The sequence below is a fragment of the Hibiscus syriacus genome, unplaced genomic scaffold (genome assembly GCF_006381635.1).
Source record: "Hibiscus syriacus cultivar Baekdansim isolate YM2019G1 unplaced genomic scaffold, ASM638163v2 tig00110432_pilon, whole genome shotgun sequence".
NCBI classification, from domain to species: Eukaryota; Viridiplantae; Streptophyta; class Magnoliopsida; order Malvales; family Malvaceae; genus Hibiscus; species Hibiscus syriacus.
The window spans coordinates 603401-621098 of record NW_024062735.1 but is presented as its reverse complement, the minus strand read 5'-3'; the positions used below and the strand labels follow the sequence as shown (position 1 = coordinate 621098).

Here is a 17698-nt window from a genome sequence, read left to right as displayed (position 1 = left end):
ATTAATTAAAGTTTTTAGTATTTTTATTAATTATTTATAATTAATTTCAATAGAGAATGTCATCATATTACTTAATTACAATTTATTTTATTATGTTCTTTTGTTTTGTTATTCTTTAATTCTATTTTATTTTCTCTCTTTTTCTAATTTTAATTTTTTTAAACATTCTCACCTTGGAAAGTTTCTTATTTAAATTTACACGGTAATAAAAAAATAGACTATACATAGAGACATGGGTGACAACTGACAAAGGAGAATGGGATAACAGTGAAAAGGAAATAAGAGGATGGGAAAAGAAAATGATCAACTTTCTCGAGAGGTGGAAGAATCTCAAAAGGAGGCCGGCTAGTGGAGTCATCAGCCACTGTTTAAGTTGAAACTTAAAGGCAAGTGTGCCCATCTTTTCCGGTTTGGAGAAATGTTGCTTTAATACATAGATTTTTTTTTTAAATAATTACAACTGGAAATATAATAACAAAAATGAAGTCATTGCTTGAGTGTAGATGGAATGTCTACTTTAGATGAGGCATTTGAATGGGTTTTTTTTTTTATATATCTTATACTGAAAACCTATTTTTTTAATTTTTTTTAAATTTATTATTTAATATAAAATCATGTAATCGTCCCTTCATGCATGCATCGGGCAGCAAGGATACCGTCCAGAATGTATTATGCAAAAATCTTTGCAGTTGATTTTTATCTGCAGACTGCAATAAAAGGAAGTTTAGGCTTATGAGACTCACTAGAAAACAACGTCTTATTTTAACCTTATATTAAAATATCGCACGTGAGTATTTCCCAAATATACCTGTGAATGCAATTTCTTCTCGAATAAAGAGAGAAAGTTCGAAATATCGTATGATGGTCAATGAGTTGCTGGAGTCCACGTGCATCCTTAGAAGAGAAAAAAAAGTCATCATTCAAACATTGATTATAGATCTTGAAACATGGGAAATGAAAACAAGGCGGACTCCATGCAAATCTCCTTCTCACATTGATAATAAATCTTCTCAGTGTCGAATTAAATAATATTTAAAAACTTTTAAGTTAAATTAAATATATTTATTTAAATTTAATTATAATTATTTATATTGTCATTATATATATTTATTATAATTTAAATGATTCTTTCTAACCATATACAATATATATATTCATATTTTTTTAAATATGTAAATAAGATTTATAATGTTATTTAATAAATTAAATATTGTTTAAAATTATATAACATATTCATGATATTAATCTTTTAAATAAAATATTTTACATACAAAATATTGATGAAAATATAAAAGAATCGAAGAATTGATGCGAATAATTTTTTTGAATAGAGTCACAAATAGAGGACTAATTTAAATAAAATATAAAGTTGAAAAGAAATTTGTTGTCATAAAGATGAATTGAAGTTACATAGTACTTTAAAATGATTGAGCACGTTGTTAAAAATAAATTTAAAATAAAAGTAAAAAACAAACAAAATAAATTAATCGTAACATAAAATGATTAAATTATTTAGCTAAAACTAAAGAATAAAAAATGTAGTTTTAATATTTTATTTTTTGACTTAATATCAATAAAATTTATAAATTTAATTTATTTATATAATACGATTATGTCATCTATACAATTAGAGATGAATAATTTATGAAATTACATTAACAATATATTAAAACTAGAGCTTCACTTTTTAAAAAATTTAAGCATTCATTAATCGATCTCAATAATTAAAAGAGTGTTGTTTTTTTAAAAATTTTGGATTCAAATAAAAATAACTATACTTATAGAGTATGTGTGCATTATCGATGACTACAAAAAGAAAAGGATAATTAATTAATTAAATTTGTAGTTAACTATTTATTATTGTTATTTAAGGTTTTCACTAAGCCGTCCTCGTCATAGTTGGTGGATTCTCGTGCTCCCTATATAGATGGGATTAAACTCGAAGCTTCCCTTTCAATTTGTTATCTCACTTTAAAATTTTCATTCCAATAATAATAATAATAATAATAATAATAATAATTTTAAACATAATTTGATTTATGTTTTCGTTAGGGATTCAGATTTGAAAACTCTGTTTACAACCAGAAATAGAGAGGAGAAACTGGGAAAATGGCGACAGTGTCCCCATTGGCGAAATACAAACTGGTATTCTTGGGCGATCAATCCGTAGGAAAAACCAGCATCATCACACGCTTCATGTACGATAAATTCGATACCACTTACCAGGTAAACTTTTCCAGGATTCTTTTAACAATTGACGTTATTTTTTTCATTCATTAATGCAGATTCAATGAACATTTGATTATTTCTCCAAGTCCTATGCTTCTTATATTGTTATGAATTTGATTTTGTTTCCGTATACGAATTGTTGATTTATCGTTCAATTTTGATTTCGTATCTTAATCATGGACTTGACGTCCTCTAGTGCTTGTTTTGTTTATGACGATCCTTATTCATAAAAGGCTTGATTTGTAATGTACAGCTGACTGTTCAATTTTCCATAATAGACTAAAGCAGATCTTTTTCTTGTTTATTTAAATAATCAGTTTAGATTCTTTTCTTTACGATTAATATTTGTAGTTAATTGAATTTGATTATTTCTATCATATCGAGTGAATACTGGAAAGTCTGGAATTCAAGGGAAGTTTATATTGTACATTTTCCTTAAACAATTGCCACACAAATGCAGGCCACCATTGGAATTGATTTTCTGTCAAAAACAATGTATCTTGAAGATCGAACGGTTCGTTTGCAGCTATGGTAACACAGCTTCTTCCTTTATTACCTCTATATTTAACAATATAGATCTTGATAACCATGTTCAATGTTTTCTTTATTGACTATAGATCCATTGCTAAATTGTTCATTAAAAAACAAGCCATCAAGCATATTACTAGTGAACTAAAGATGTCGATTGCTTAAATTTTAGACGTCAAAAGCTTACTTTGCTGCAAGGCAGTTTTAATTTGTTGGGAGTGATGAGCCTTTAAATTGGTGAGTAATTGTCTTATTTTTTATACCATTACAAGTAGGGGAGTGGGATTACAACCAAAGGGTATGAAACCTGGTCATTTAAGATGCTAGCAAGGGGTTTAACAGCTTCTCCCTCCTACTGTTGGCGGTGGATAGTTGTCGCAGCAATGAGAAAATAAGAAACCATTTTACTTTTTGAATCCTAAGAATTTCCTCTTCATGTGCTTGACAACTTTTGGAAATCGAAACTAATTCCTGTTGTGTACTTTATTCTCTTATAGAAAATTATCAAAAACCATCAATGCCGACTGTAGATACTCGGTTTATCCGGGATTAAGTTGGAGCCCTGGGGAATCTAGCACGTGCCCAAACCAATTAGAAGCCCAACATGAAAATCAAAGACAGTTATGAGAAGGGTTAGTAAGTCATTATCAAGAGGGGTCGGAGTGAAGAAAGCCATCAACATGGCGGCCTGCCGAACGTGGAGGAACTGTGGGCTCTGTTTAGCGCCGCTGTTTGATGAGAGACAAGGGGAGAGGAGTGCAAATCGTGAAAATGGAGAAATGGGACTAGGTTTAGATTTCACATAGAATAATATACATATAAATTCATTAAAACAACAGTGCTTATCTTTAATATGCGTGTAGTGAATGTTATGAACGTGTGTGTTAGATTATACATCACAGGGAGGGGCATTTTTTTAAAAAAAAAGTGTGTTGTATATTATATATTTAGGGTCCCAAAATATTTATATTATATTATACATCATACACATATATAAATTCATGGAATAATTACCTGTGAATTCCATTAACTTTGAACCTTTGTGTTAGATTATTTTAAAATTTCTTCAAATATTATTTATAAATATATATGTGTGTGAGTCTATATTTCATGAACGTGTGTTGTATGCATATGGTGGCTTTCTATAATCCACTTATATATGCGTGTGATCTATAATATAATATAGATATATATGTACACGTATTGACATGTAAGTAGTATTTTGCATCTTGTGAATAAATTTATAACGTGTAGTTATATGCATGTACGCGCGATATGAGTATTTCACATATTAAGCAAGAGTAGTTTGTACATAATGTGTTCTCGTCTTTAAATTACATTTACCGATTTAATATGTGTAAAGTCATGTGAATTTATTTTAATTTAGTCCATTGTTAGGATTGTATTCTTTAAGTAGTTGCTCGTATTTGTTTTGCATTGTTGATATGTTTTCATACATGTACAAGTATGCAAATGATTTAATTGTGAATCGCATGACATTTTTGCATAATTTGTATGATACCGTCATGTGCATAACTCGACCTATTACATAATCGGACTAAGGGTAATACCCTTTTAATTTAAAATTGTCTTGAGTGGCCTGTCTTAACTGATTAGAGAGTCGTTTTGACTATTTAAAATTAAAAGTGTATCCCGAAAGTAAAACCAAAAAAATTGATTCGTCACCTAAAATTTGGGAACGAAAGAAAAGGAAATGTTCGGTTATTTAAATTTATCGAGAAAAGGTTGTTATAGCTTTTAAGATCTAGTCTCGATATTTGTAAATAATCGAACATTCTTTATCTTTCTAAAACGAATTGGTAATTTTAATTTAATTTATTTGAGTGCTTTTGAATATTGTAAAATTCACTTTTTTGTTGTTTTACGGGATCAAAAATCAAATTAAATTCGAATTTATAAAGTTCATTGCAAAGACGTTAATTAATCGATTAGATACCGATTTAGGGCGTTTTGGGGGTGTTAATCATTCCCCACACGTAACTGACTCCCAGACTCATTTTTTGGTAACGCATACCTCAATTTGTTGTTTTAATTAAAATTAATTTTTATTTAAAATGACAAAGCATTTTTGGGTGCCCGATCACACCCTAATCAAAAATTGGTGGCGACTCTTCAAACCGTATTTTTCGATCGTAAAGGAAATCTAAAATTTTTCGAAACGATAGGTCTTTTAAATCACATTTGTTTTTTAAATTAAAAAGAGATAATTAAGAATAAATGTGGTTTTTAAAATCTCACCTTTAAGGAAAAAATCGTTTCGACAGTTTGGCGACTCTGCTGAGGACATTTTTAGAGAGTCAGGTTGATAGTCGATTAATTAATTGTCTTTGCAATTGAAAATTATAAATTCGTTTTAATTTGGTTTTTGATCCCTTGTTTGATTTTTAATAAGTTTTGTTTGTATTTTGGTCTTTTAAATTTAATTCGATTAACAATTAAATAGTTGTACTGATCTGTTTGCTAATGGTTTCAGAATAATTGTGTGTTTTGGGAATTGATTTTGATTGTTTTTATTGTGTGTTTTTTCGCTTTTATTCACACACTGCACAGTTGCATTATCATGACATGAGCTAAAACCCCGCTCCGTCCTATTTAAGTAGGAGTGAGAGACTATGCCCTCGTGTGGTTTTCACCTCCGCATGGGATAGTGGATCACTCTTGGAGCTCACGCCTTATGGTCCTCGTGATGGTAATCACCTCCGCATGGACATAAGGAGGTGTGTTCCCTCGAAATTGAACTCGATCCCCTAAAGCCTGTGATGGGCCAGGATTGAGGGTTCGGCAGCCCAAGGGGGCATCGACAAGGACAATTCGAGAACCTTTTACTTTAGAGCCGAACCCAGGATATAGTGAACATAGAGCCTGAATTTAGGTCGAGCCTGACCCGAACCTTAAGAGTCCCGTGAGAAGGGTACACAAGGAAAAGCTTTTTGAGTCATTTAATTTTGCTTTTTAAATAAATGTATGCGAACTAGAAATCATGCGGCTAGGTTTATTTTTCTCGAACAAGCATACGAATTAGATATCATGCGGTTAGGATTTTTGTGAATGACAAGGGATGGGGGTAGATATCATATTGGGTAGGATTTGCTAAAGCATGATTGGGTAGCCAACATGTGAGGGTAGGTTTTATTTAATAACTTTGATACTTATTATTTTGTTGTTTATATTATGTGTACTAACCCATTTTTGTTTTATGTCTGTTTTATTTTGGATTTATTGCATTTGCATCTTCTTCATCCAAAGGTGTTAATTCACAAGTGATTGACTAATGAGAAGGCTAGACATATTGAGACAAGAAATTCTCAACCATGTAGTCAAAACCGGGAGATCCAAAGATGTTCGACTGATCATGAAGAATGATATCCGTTGAATGAAGAAACCAAGCTGATTGAAGACTTCCTTTAATGGGGAAAAGGCCAAGATGTTGACTCAAGAGATAGATACAATCATACTAAGGACAAGAAGACCCTTCACAAAGACATGAAGACCACTTTGTATTGAAAGTAAACATGGATACCTCACGATTCGATTTAAAGACATATGGCGTCATCAAAGGTGATAAAATATGCCGACAAATTTGGGTTCAATGTTAGATTCCATGAAGAATATGGCTCAAGGAAATGAAGAAATGAAGAATCACATTTATATTTTGACTACATGGTGTTCTGAATTCTTGTTGTCTAAATGAAGGTTGTTCTATGGTGGTCACTTTTAGGATTAACACCTTGTGCATTTGCATTCTTATTAGCTTTAATTTATTTATTTATTTTATTTTTTATTTTTTTATTTTTTTATTTTTTTACTATTGTTGCTTTTTGTCCTTTTGTTATTTTATTTGTACTAACCTGTTTTTTATGTTGTTTTTCTCTTTGTCTGCATTGCATGATCATGACATATTCAAAAGGTGTTGATTTGTGAGTGATCATCATAGTAAAAGGTTTTTATGACGGACAAGGGGTTTCGTGATCAAACAGACTATAGCACAGTCAAGAAATGGCATCCTGAGAAAGCTTCGAAAATAGTGGAAAGTTGCGCACTTAAAGATCATATGTCTGACGAAGAGCACAAGGAGATAAGAGAGATAAAAGAGAAGATGTCCAAGATGATGGATAGAGTATATGCTTTGTCCAAAGGAAAGGAGACTTCTACCAAAGAAAAGAAAGAGCTCGATGAAAACAATCTTGAGGTGTCAAATACGCAAGGGACTACTTTAGAACCTGCTGATTCTGGCCAAAATGAGAAATCACGCACAATCATTGTTCGTATCAACAAATTGTTTGGAAATGCCAAGGAAATAGTGGCAACTATAGAAGTTCAGAAGGATGAAAAGAAGACATGCAGTCAAAACTCGTTGGTGTTTGATAGACTACTCCCAACATCAGGGAAATAAAACTGGAAACTCCAGTTCAACCCAAGTTGAGAGGTGACTCTCGTTGTGATTTCATCCCAATATCATATAAGGAATTGTATGATGAACTGATAGAAGCCCGAGAAGTGGCCCCGCATTATGTGAAACCTTTGCAGCCTCCATATCCAAGTTGATATGACGTCAACGTTCGTTGTGAATATCATGCTGGGATTCAAGGACATTCTATTGAGAATTGTTCTACCTTCAAACGTCGAGTCCAACTTCTACTAGATCATGGAGTATTGGAGTTTGAATTGAAAGGACAACCCAGTTTGAAAACAGATTATCCTGTTAAGTTTGAACCAAAAGTGACCGAAGGTAAGGGTATCAGTGAGGACATCCAGGAAGAAAATTGTTTGCCAAAATACGAAGCTCTGATTCGTCATTTGAGGAGTGAAAATGATAAATTGAGCAGAGAGATGGAAGCCATGAGAGATGATTTTCAAAGGATCAGTCAAGCTTTTAAATTTTCTGGTATGGGAAATGTCCCAGATGAGTGGATAACATGAGTCGCTAAACTGAAGAATGACGCTGAACAGTGGAGAAGGAATTGTAAGGTGCACGAGGGTCGAGCCGAGAAGTTTTCTCATGATTTACAGATTGCAGAAAGAAGGCGCAATATAGCTATTGATAATTTGGGAAAATATCAAACCGAAAATCAGATGTTGAATAAGTCAATTGCCAATATGGAAATTTCATATCAACGCCACAAGCGGGAGAATGACGCTGAGCTAGAAGCCGTTAGAGCCAAGAACAAAAAATTGATGAAGATTGTGGATGATTGTAGTGATCTTATGCAAGAGCTTCATAACCACAATGACTTTCTTGTAAGGAAGATTCAACAGCAGTGTCTACAACTCCGAGAATCGGCACTCAAGATAGAGAAAAGAGACAACGTCATGAAAAAAGCTATGACCCAAGCAAACAATGTGGCTCAGAAATAGGTTGATTTAGCTGGCGTTGCAAGAGAATTGAAGCAGATTGACAACTCGACCCCTGAGCATGAGTGGAAATTAAATTGGCTTTTGAAGGAGATAGAAAAGTTCGGAGTGAAAGCTGTCCATTATATGTAAAGTTTGCCTGATATATCGAGACCTTTGAGTTCAATGAAAGTTGTTTTAAGATGGTCACTCTGGAATGACACCTTTTGTATTTGCATTTGGCATTTGCATTACATGTATTTATTTAAGCATTTTACATGCATTAATTATAAAAAAACGAAAATAATTTTTGGAAGGTTATGTGACAGTAATAACAAGATCATTCATTTATACTACTTCCTCATCGTCTTGAACAAACAAATTGAAGCAATGGAACAATCTAATGAGAAATTACAAGATCAGCTACAAGAGCAGTTAGTCGGGTCACAACAAGATATGAAGAATCAAACATCGGGTTCTCTGCAAGGAGTATCAAATCAAATGATTCAGATGTTGGCAACTAAGGCCGCTGATAGAGAGGAAATTGTTGATAAAGGATACCAGTTTCACCGGACTAATACGTCGAGAATCATAACCTACCCCGGAGCATCTAACTCAAACCAAGGGAAGAGCCTCGTCAATTATGAACAATTTGAAGACAAATTCAGGTGGTTGAATGAAGCCATTAAAGATATGAAGGTTGCTAATGCCCCTTACAAGGAGTTAGAAGCTAGATGCTAATGCCCCTTACAAGGAGTTAGAAGCTAGAGAACTCAGTTTGGTCCTTGATTTGGTCATCTCATGTGAATTTAGGGTTCCTAATTTTGAAAAATATGATGGCACTAGTTGTCCCATAATTCATCTAAAGATGTTTTGTAGAAAGATGGAAGGGTACCTAAATAATGACAACCTGTTGATTCATTACTTTCATGATAGTCTTGCTGGGTCAGCTGTAGTATGGTATAACCGTTTGAACAAAGAACAGATCAAGACATGGGTTAACCTAGCTGATGTTTTTCTAGGACAATATCAATATGTTAAAGGCTTAGCCCCACAACGTCATGACCTTCAAAGGATAAGAATGAAAGCTACTGATATCTTTAAAGAATATGCCCTAAGATGGAGAGGAATGGCAGCACAAGTTCAACCTCCTTTGTTAGAGGAAGAAATATCATATATGTTTCACGATTCTCTTCCAGCTCCTTTCTTTGAGTTAATGTTGGGAAAGTCGACGAATAACTTCAAGGATCTTATGACAGCTGGAGAGTTAATTGAGGATGCAATCAGCAAAGGAAACTTGAAAGACACTTCTAAAAACCTAACCGATCAAAAGGAACAAACTGATGAGGTGAATGAATGTTACGTTCAGAGCTCTCAAAGCCGTAAAAGAAAAGGGGCAGCGGGTAACTCGAGTCATCCAAAGAAAATCCCAAGATCGAAAAATGCTTTGAAAGTGTTCCAAACTCCTATCTCAGATCTGTATCCTAATTTGATTAAAGGTCAATACCTCACACCGATGCCAGTGAAAGTGCAACCAGACCCTTTTGCTCACAGCTATGATCAAGATAGTGTCTGTGATTTCCACTTGGGGGCATTGGGACATTCTACGGGAAATTGTAGGCCGCTTTTAAAGGAGATAGAGATGCTTGTGGAAAATGGGACATTGACAGAGGAATTGGTGGAACAGTGGATGACGAGCTTGAGTGGGGCATCAAAGAACAATATGTAACATCTGTTTGAGTTAAGTACCACGACATTAGATGGGTAATGGGGCCTCCTAGGTAGGAAGAGAACATTTCATTCTATCATGAAGCTTTATTCCATTTGCAATATCATGTTTGAACTTGTTTTTCATTCTTTCTCAGTTTTTTGTAATGATATTTAAATAAATTCATGTTACTTTAAGGATGGTACGCATTGAATCGAATTTGTAACTTGAAATTTTTTGAATATCATCTGAATTAAAAACTCTTTAAATGATTAGAGTTATACATCTTTGACAAGATGACAAGGTTGAAACCTGATAAAACAAGGACATTGACCTTATCCCTAGAAGATACAATCGAACACTATACCCTTTTCTTGCAGGGACCGATATAATCTTCTTCTATCATAAGGAGATGAACAATAGACTTGGTAATAAGGTATGCATAAGAACGGACAACATGGGGCATCTTTTGTGTATGATGTTACAAAACCAACTAGATTTCACTTTTGTTGATGATGTTCAAGGATGATTATGATCTTTACGGATGGAATAGTCGAGTAGGTGAATCTAGTTTAGGTCAGTTGCATGGGAATTAAACTCTAACGATGAGATTTTTTGACTTTCAACAACACCTAGACTATGACAGGTTCTTCTTGACAAGCTTAAGAAATTGGATCCGTATACCCAGATTATAATATTATATGTATACAATAAAGCTTGAGTTGTCCCTCTAGAGCAATTGGTTAAACGCCCCGGCTTTATGGATAGAATTCAACTAGCCTGATAAAAATGATTATATTATATATATACAATAAAGCTGAGCTATTCCGCTAAAGCAATTGGTTATAGAGGAAACTCGAAAGCCCTGACTTTATGAATAGATTATATTCAAACCATGACCTTGATCGGATACTTGGCAATTCGGTGTATGCTCCACTGTGATTGTCAAGTCAAAGACTTTGTGATGAGATGAACCCTTCAGCTAGCCCGATAAAGGCAAATTACAATAAAGCTAAATTCAGCTAGCCAAACAATGACAAATTAAATCAATTTTATGAATAAGGAGTTTCGGTAAAAATGTACTAAGGGAGTTAAGGAACACTTGTTATAGTCAATATCACGCGAGCACTCAGAAATTTCATTTTTAGATCGATATTTCTACACTGCCTTTGTTAGAGGAGTCTACGAGGCTTGAACAAATGGAAGATTTCAGAGAACTGAAATAAAAGTGTTCAATAAAGTCTAGTAATTGATTATGCAAGTTGCTTCATTTTGTCCGTATCCGATTAAAATACCAAGCCAGAAGGAGGGGCATGTTGTGATGTTCACAAGGACTGAGAAAGAAATGTAAGTTTGTTGGCCGAAACCTTAAAAAATAGGAAGCCAACCTCAAGCCAACCCATCAATTTTGACACTTGTCAAAGAGTTATAACTCTGAAAAATTAAATAGTTATTGATTCTTTTGATATTCTTTGAACTCATGTTTATGATTTGATTTGATTGTAAGCCTGAATTAAGGGGCAATGTTTTATAAAATTATTTCATTATTTGATCCCTATAATAACAGAAAAGGGAAAAACATTTTCAAACATGACAGTTTCAAGTGTGAAAGGTCCTTGAAGCTTGTGAGACTCATTATGCCTCTATTGGAGAAAAGGAATAAGCAATGCCAGAACATGAAGCATTCCACGATCTTGAAGTAGATGGTCCAAGAGAACAGAATGAATGAAGAATGAAACTTATAAAATTTCCTTGTGACGTTGTCAATTACCCATCAAGAAGAATATGATCTCATTATTCAGAAGGGGCATTTATCACAGCTTGTATAAAATGCAAGACATTTTGTTAGAAGAATTGCCACTTTTTAAGTGTTTATGACAATATGAAGAGACGCCTTCAAGATACTTGGCAATACCACTGTGAAGTGACACCAAAATGAGAACATTCAAGTTAGGATATGTTGGGCACGAAGAGATCTAAGAGTACCCACTTTGGGGAATGACCAAAAACCCAAATCATGTTGGGATGACAAGATTCAGACCAAGAAGTTATTGAGAATGAGTCTCGCAACTTGAAGTGTCAGGGGCAGATCGTGAATTTGAGCATAGCTTACCTTGTAAAGCAAATCAACTGAGCATTGATCAATGGCAGAGTCCTGGAAGAACAACTCTGAAAGCATAATTGAGCCAAGGATGAAAATGGGGCAATACATTCATATTTCTGACCATAACAAGAAGTTGGGAGAGAAAGCAATTTCTCCGAAATGAAGATAGAAAACGAAGACAACAAGAAGATAGAAAAATATCAGAAGGCTCTTCAAAAATGCAAATTGGAAATTATAAGTTGCTACACTGATATCAAAGCAAACCCTGGAAAGGAATGTTCAAGTAGAAAAAGACTGAGTTTGCCACTTTCAAGTCAAATGAAGATGGAATCGACATTTATACATTCATGAGAACATCATTTGCATAAAAGAAAATGCATTACACTAATACATTTAATTGCATTCGTGTTTCATACATAAACACATGGTTTTGACAGATCTTCCAGTGAAAAGAGAAGATGTAGGATGTTAAAATCCCGACAATTGAAAGGTAGAAGTTAAACATCAAATACAGGGAATCATGTTTAGAGAGGCAGAACTTAAGGAACGCAGGGGTCAATCCACAGAGGAAGCTTTGCTTTGAAGAGGGGCACGTGGACCGATCATTAAGTCATTTTTATGAAAGGAAATGAGAAGGATTTCTCATTAAAATATGAAATTTGAGATTTTGAAGAGTAAGAAAAGTTTCTTACCCATCTATCAAAGTAAGTCCTTCGGTCCATCAGTAAGTCTTTCGAGCATGGTGATGAAGTCCTTCGGGCCATCAGTAAGTCTTTCGAGCATGATGATTAAATCATTCGGGTAATTTGTAAGCCTTCACCAAAGAGTAGTGAAGCAAATCCATCAGTAAGTCTTTCGAGCATGATAATTAAATCTTTCAGGTAATTTTAAGCCTTCACGAAAGAGTAGTGAAGCAAATCCATCAGTAAGTCTTTCGAACATGATAATTAAATCCTTCGGGTAATTTTTAAGCCTTCACAGAAGAGTAGTGAAGTAAACCCATCAATAAGTCTTTCGAGCATGATGATTAAATCATTCGGGTAATTTGTAAGCCTTCACCGAAGAGTAGTGAAGCAAATCCATCAGTAAGTCTTTCGAGCATGATAATTAAATCCTTCGGGTAATTTTTAAGCCTCTTCACAGAAGAGTAATGAAGCAAATCCGTCATTAAGTGCCATCAGTAAGTCTTTCGAGCATGATGATGAAATCCTTCGGGTCATCAGTAAGTCTTTCGAGCATGATGATTAAATCTTTCGGGTCATTTGTGAGTTTCTCGAACAAGATGATAAATCCTTCGGGTCATCCATAAGACCTTCGGGTAGGATATTTTCACACCAAGATGATAAGTCCTCCAGGCCATTTTAAGCCTTCTCAGAAGAGCATTGGAGCAAGCCATCAGATCATCAGATGTGGGAGGAAAGAGAAGGTTCTCAAGTACAAAGAAACGGAACAATTGATTAAAAGAAAATGCACACAAATTAACTGATTCAAGGTCCCAGGAAGAGAGAGGTTTAGATGGTAGCCGAGTCCAAGAAGATTCTCATATCTAGTTGCGAGACAAGCTCCTTCAAGAGAAATGGATTCTCAAAGATTCTTTTAAATTCTAATTTTTTTTCGAGTATAATGTTTTTCAAAACTTCAAGCATACATTAATAGGTGGAAACGTTTGATTTTCAGGATTAACCTTCAAAGTTGAGCATTCATGGAATAATGGTGAAGCAGAATCACACTAGAAGATTGTTCGAGTTCTACTCCCTGAAGCAAGAGGGAGCGAACCCGTAGGCAGAAGATTGTTCAAGTTCTACTCCCTGAAGCAAGAGGGAGCGAACCCGTAATCAGAAGATTATTCGAGTTCTACTCCCTGAAGCAAGAGGGAGCGAACCCGTAAACAGAAGAGTGTTCGAGTTCTACTCCCTGAAGCAATAGGGAGCGAACCCGTTTTTAGAAGATTGTTCAAGTTTCTTAATCCCTGAACAAGAGGGAGCAGACCTGTCATTTGAAGATTTTTCAAGTTTCATTTATCTCGAAGTAACAGTGGAGTGGTTTAATCTTTTAAAGTTCTCAGGATCGGACAAACTCGATTATCTTTTGATCTTTTCTCTATTCTCGTTACACGACAATGAGCAAAGAGGGGCAGCTGTAGATACTCGATTTATCCGGGATTAAGTTGGAGCCCTGGAGAATCTAGCACGTGCCCAAACCAATTAGAAGCCCAACATGGAAATCAAAGACAGTTATGAGAAGGGTTAGTAAGTCATTATCAAGAGGGGTCGGAGTGAAGAAAGCCATCAACATAGCGGCCTGCCGAACGTGGAGGAACTGTGGGCTCTGTTTAGTGCCGCTGTTTGATGAGAGACAAGGGGAGAGGAGTGCAAATCGTGAAAATGGAGAAATGGGACTAGGTTTAGATTTCACATAGAATAATATACATATAAATTCATTAAAACAACAATGCTTATCTTTAATATGTGTGTAGTGAATGTTATGAACGTGTGTGTTAGATTATACATCACAGGGAGGGGCATTTTTAAAAAAGAAAGTGTGTTGTATATTATACATTTAGGGTCCCAAAATATTTATATTATATTATACATCATACACATATATAAATTCATGGAATACTTACCTGTGAATTCCATTAACTTTGAACCTTTGTGTTAGATTATTTTAAAATTTCTTCAAATATTATTTATAAATATATATGTGTGTGTGAGTCTATATTTCATGAACGCGTGTTGTATGCATATGGTGGCTTTCTATAATCCACTTATATATGCGTGTGATCTATAATATAATATAGATATATATGTACACGTATTGACATGTAAGTAGTATTTTGCATCTTGTGAATAAATTTATAACGTGTAGTTACATGCATGTACGCGCGATATGAGTATTTCACATATTAAGCAAGAGTAGTTTGTACATAATGTGTTCTCGTCTTTAAATTACATTTACCGATTTAATATGTGTAAAGTCATGTGAATTTATTTTAATTTAGTCCATTGTTAGGATTGTATTCTTTAAGTAGTTGCTCGTATTTGTTTTGCATTGTTGATATGTTTTCGTACATGTACAAGTATGCAAATGATTTAATTGTGAATCGCATGACATTTTTGCATAATTTGTATGATACCCACATGTGCATAACTCGATTTATTACATAATCGGACTAAGGGTAATACCCTTTTAATTTAAAATTGTCTTGAGTGGCCTGTCTTAACTGATTAGAGGGTCGTTTTGACTATTTTAAATTAAAAGTGTATCTCGAAAGTAAAACAAAAAAAATTGATTCGTCACCTAAAATTTGAGAACGAAAGAAAAGGAAATGTTCGGTTATTTAAATTTATCGAGAAAAGGTTGTTATAGCTTTTAAAATCTAGTCTCGATATTTGTAAATAATCGAACATTCTTTATCTTTCTAAAACGAATTGGTAATTTTAATTTAATTTATTTGAGTGCTTTTGAATATTGTAAAATTCACTTTTTTGTTGTTTTACGGGATCAAAAATCAAATTAAATTCGAATTTATAAAGTTCATTGCAAAGACGTTAATTAATCGATTAGGTACCGATTTAGGGCGTTTTGGGGTGCTAATCCTTCCCCACACGTAACCGACTCCCGGACTCATTTTTTTGGTAACGCATACCTCAATTTGTTGTTTTAGTTAAAATTAATTTTTATTTAAAATGACAAAGCATTTTTGGGTGACCGATCACACCCTAATCAAAGATTGGTGGCGACTCTTCAAACCGTATTTTTCGATCGTAAAGGAAATCTAAAATTTTTCGAAACGATAGGTCTTTTAAATCACATTTATTTTTTAAATTAAAAAGAGATAATTAAGAATAAATGTGGTTTTTAAAATCTCACCTTTAAAGAAAAAATCGTTTCGACACCGACACGTTGTTTGCCAATTGAGTATAGCATGACATGCAAATTAATCCAAATTTCCTAGTTTTGACGATTTAAGATTTCAAAGGTCTTGTTTCCATTTGAGTTTTTAGCTTCTAATTTCAGGGATACTGCTGGACAGGAGAGGTTTAGGAGTCTTATTCCAAGTTATATCAGAGATTCTTCTGTTGCAGTAATTGCCTATGATGTAGCAAGTAAGTATGAGCTTACGCCCGTACCTTTTCTTCCTTTTTGATTTCATCATATGAAAGACTCTAATGGAAAGCTTTTAATGTTGGCTGGCGTGTTGTTCGACTTTTATTATTTTAAAAATGGAAAAATAGCTCAATCAAAACGACCTAATCTCACTCACGGGTGTGCAGAAAGATCTGATATGAAGATTCGATCCAAAAATTTAGAGTCTCTTTTTTGGATGGGCAATCATTTTACATCGATCATTAACTTACATCACGTCTCTTTTTTTATTATTATTTTATCTTCCTATCAGTTCAATTTAAAATCATTTTTATAAACGTCTCTTCTTCCTTCATACTTTTCACATTTTTTACCCTAACCATACACATCGTTAATGTTGTTTTCATTTTATACGCTTTGGTGCTTAAACAGACAGGTTTCTATAGAGGAAGGAGATAACAAAGCTAAGGAACATGGAGTCATGTTTATAGAAATCAAGGTGAAATAAGAAAAATCAACACTATTTGATAGATAGATGATTATATAATGAAGTATAATCAACTATTTGTTTGTCTGATGTACTCCAACTAGAAATCAACATCCTCCATATACTCGCATCGCTACATTTGGAGACAAAATTTGTTTGTTTGTTATGTTGATCTGCTTCCATAGAAATCACATTTATTATTATTAATAAATCTGAAATTGCAGCCTCTATTCCGCAAGATCGCGGCTGCCTTACCGGGGATGGAAACTTTCTTCAACAAAACAAGAAGACATGATTGACGTGAACTTGAAATCCACCGCCAATTCTTCCCAATCAGAGCAGCAAGGAGGTGGTTGTCCATGTTAAAGACAAATGTGTAGGGAAAAAAACAAAGAATAGGCATTCAAGCATTGTGTTTTTCAACCACCAAACACAAGGTAAACAAAATTTCCCAGAACAAAATCCCCTTTTTTCCCCTGCAAGTTTACAGTCCTGTTTTTGAACTGTTTCAGGAATCTAGTCTTTGATTTTAATCACAATGTAGATTGTTTTTTATATCATTTAATTGTTATTTTCACCGTGGTTGGAGCTTTCCTTTCATGCAACGTAGTAATTAGAATTCAAATATATTTTCCAGCATTTTAAATTTTCTCAGAAAATTACTTTCTAGCCTTCTGGGATAGCCAGTTTCTCTGTGACTGAGAAGTCTTTAATGCTTATACTTGTTATAGCGTTAAAAAAGCAATTTAATTGTATATTTTTTCCAAAATCAGAATAAAACTACTTTTTATCACCCCTACTCTTGGCCAGTAGCGGAGTACAACGAGGGGCTAACTTCAAAGTTTATGTGCCTGAGAAGATGTAGCGTTTTGTGTTAACTGTTTATCTACATCCGAGTTCAATCAGACCAAAAAGGTTCTTTGATAGTGATTGAGCCGAATTTCATGTATAATTTGATAAAACTGTTGAATTTATTTCATCGAGAGAAGTATCTTCCACAACCACTAAGATCTAAATGTTAGTAAAAGAACAGAGCATTAGCAAATAATTTGTAAACATGTTCAATCAACTTCTTAAATTATTACTATAACATTAATTAAAATAAATATTGTTAATTTCAATTATTTATTTTTTTATTATATAGTGAATGCTTTCTTTAGCCTAGGGATTAGGCGAGGAGTCCTCTTTTGAGGGTTCTTAA

The 17698-nt window shown here is 33.8% G+C and overlaps 1 pseudogene; it reads left to right on the top strand.

Moving 5' to 3' along the window:
* Positions 1-2005: 2005 nt before the first annotated feature.
* Positions 2006-16959, top strand: LOC120125527 (annotated as a pseudogene).
* The last annotated feature ends 739 nt before the right edge of the window (positions 16960-17698 follow it).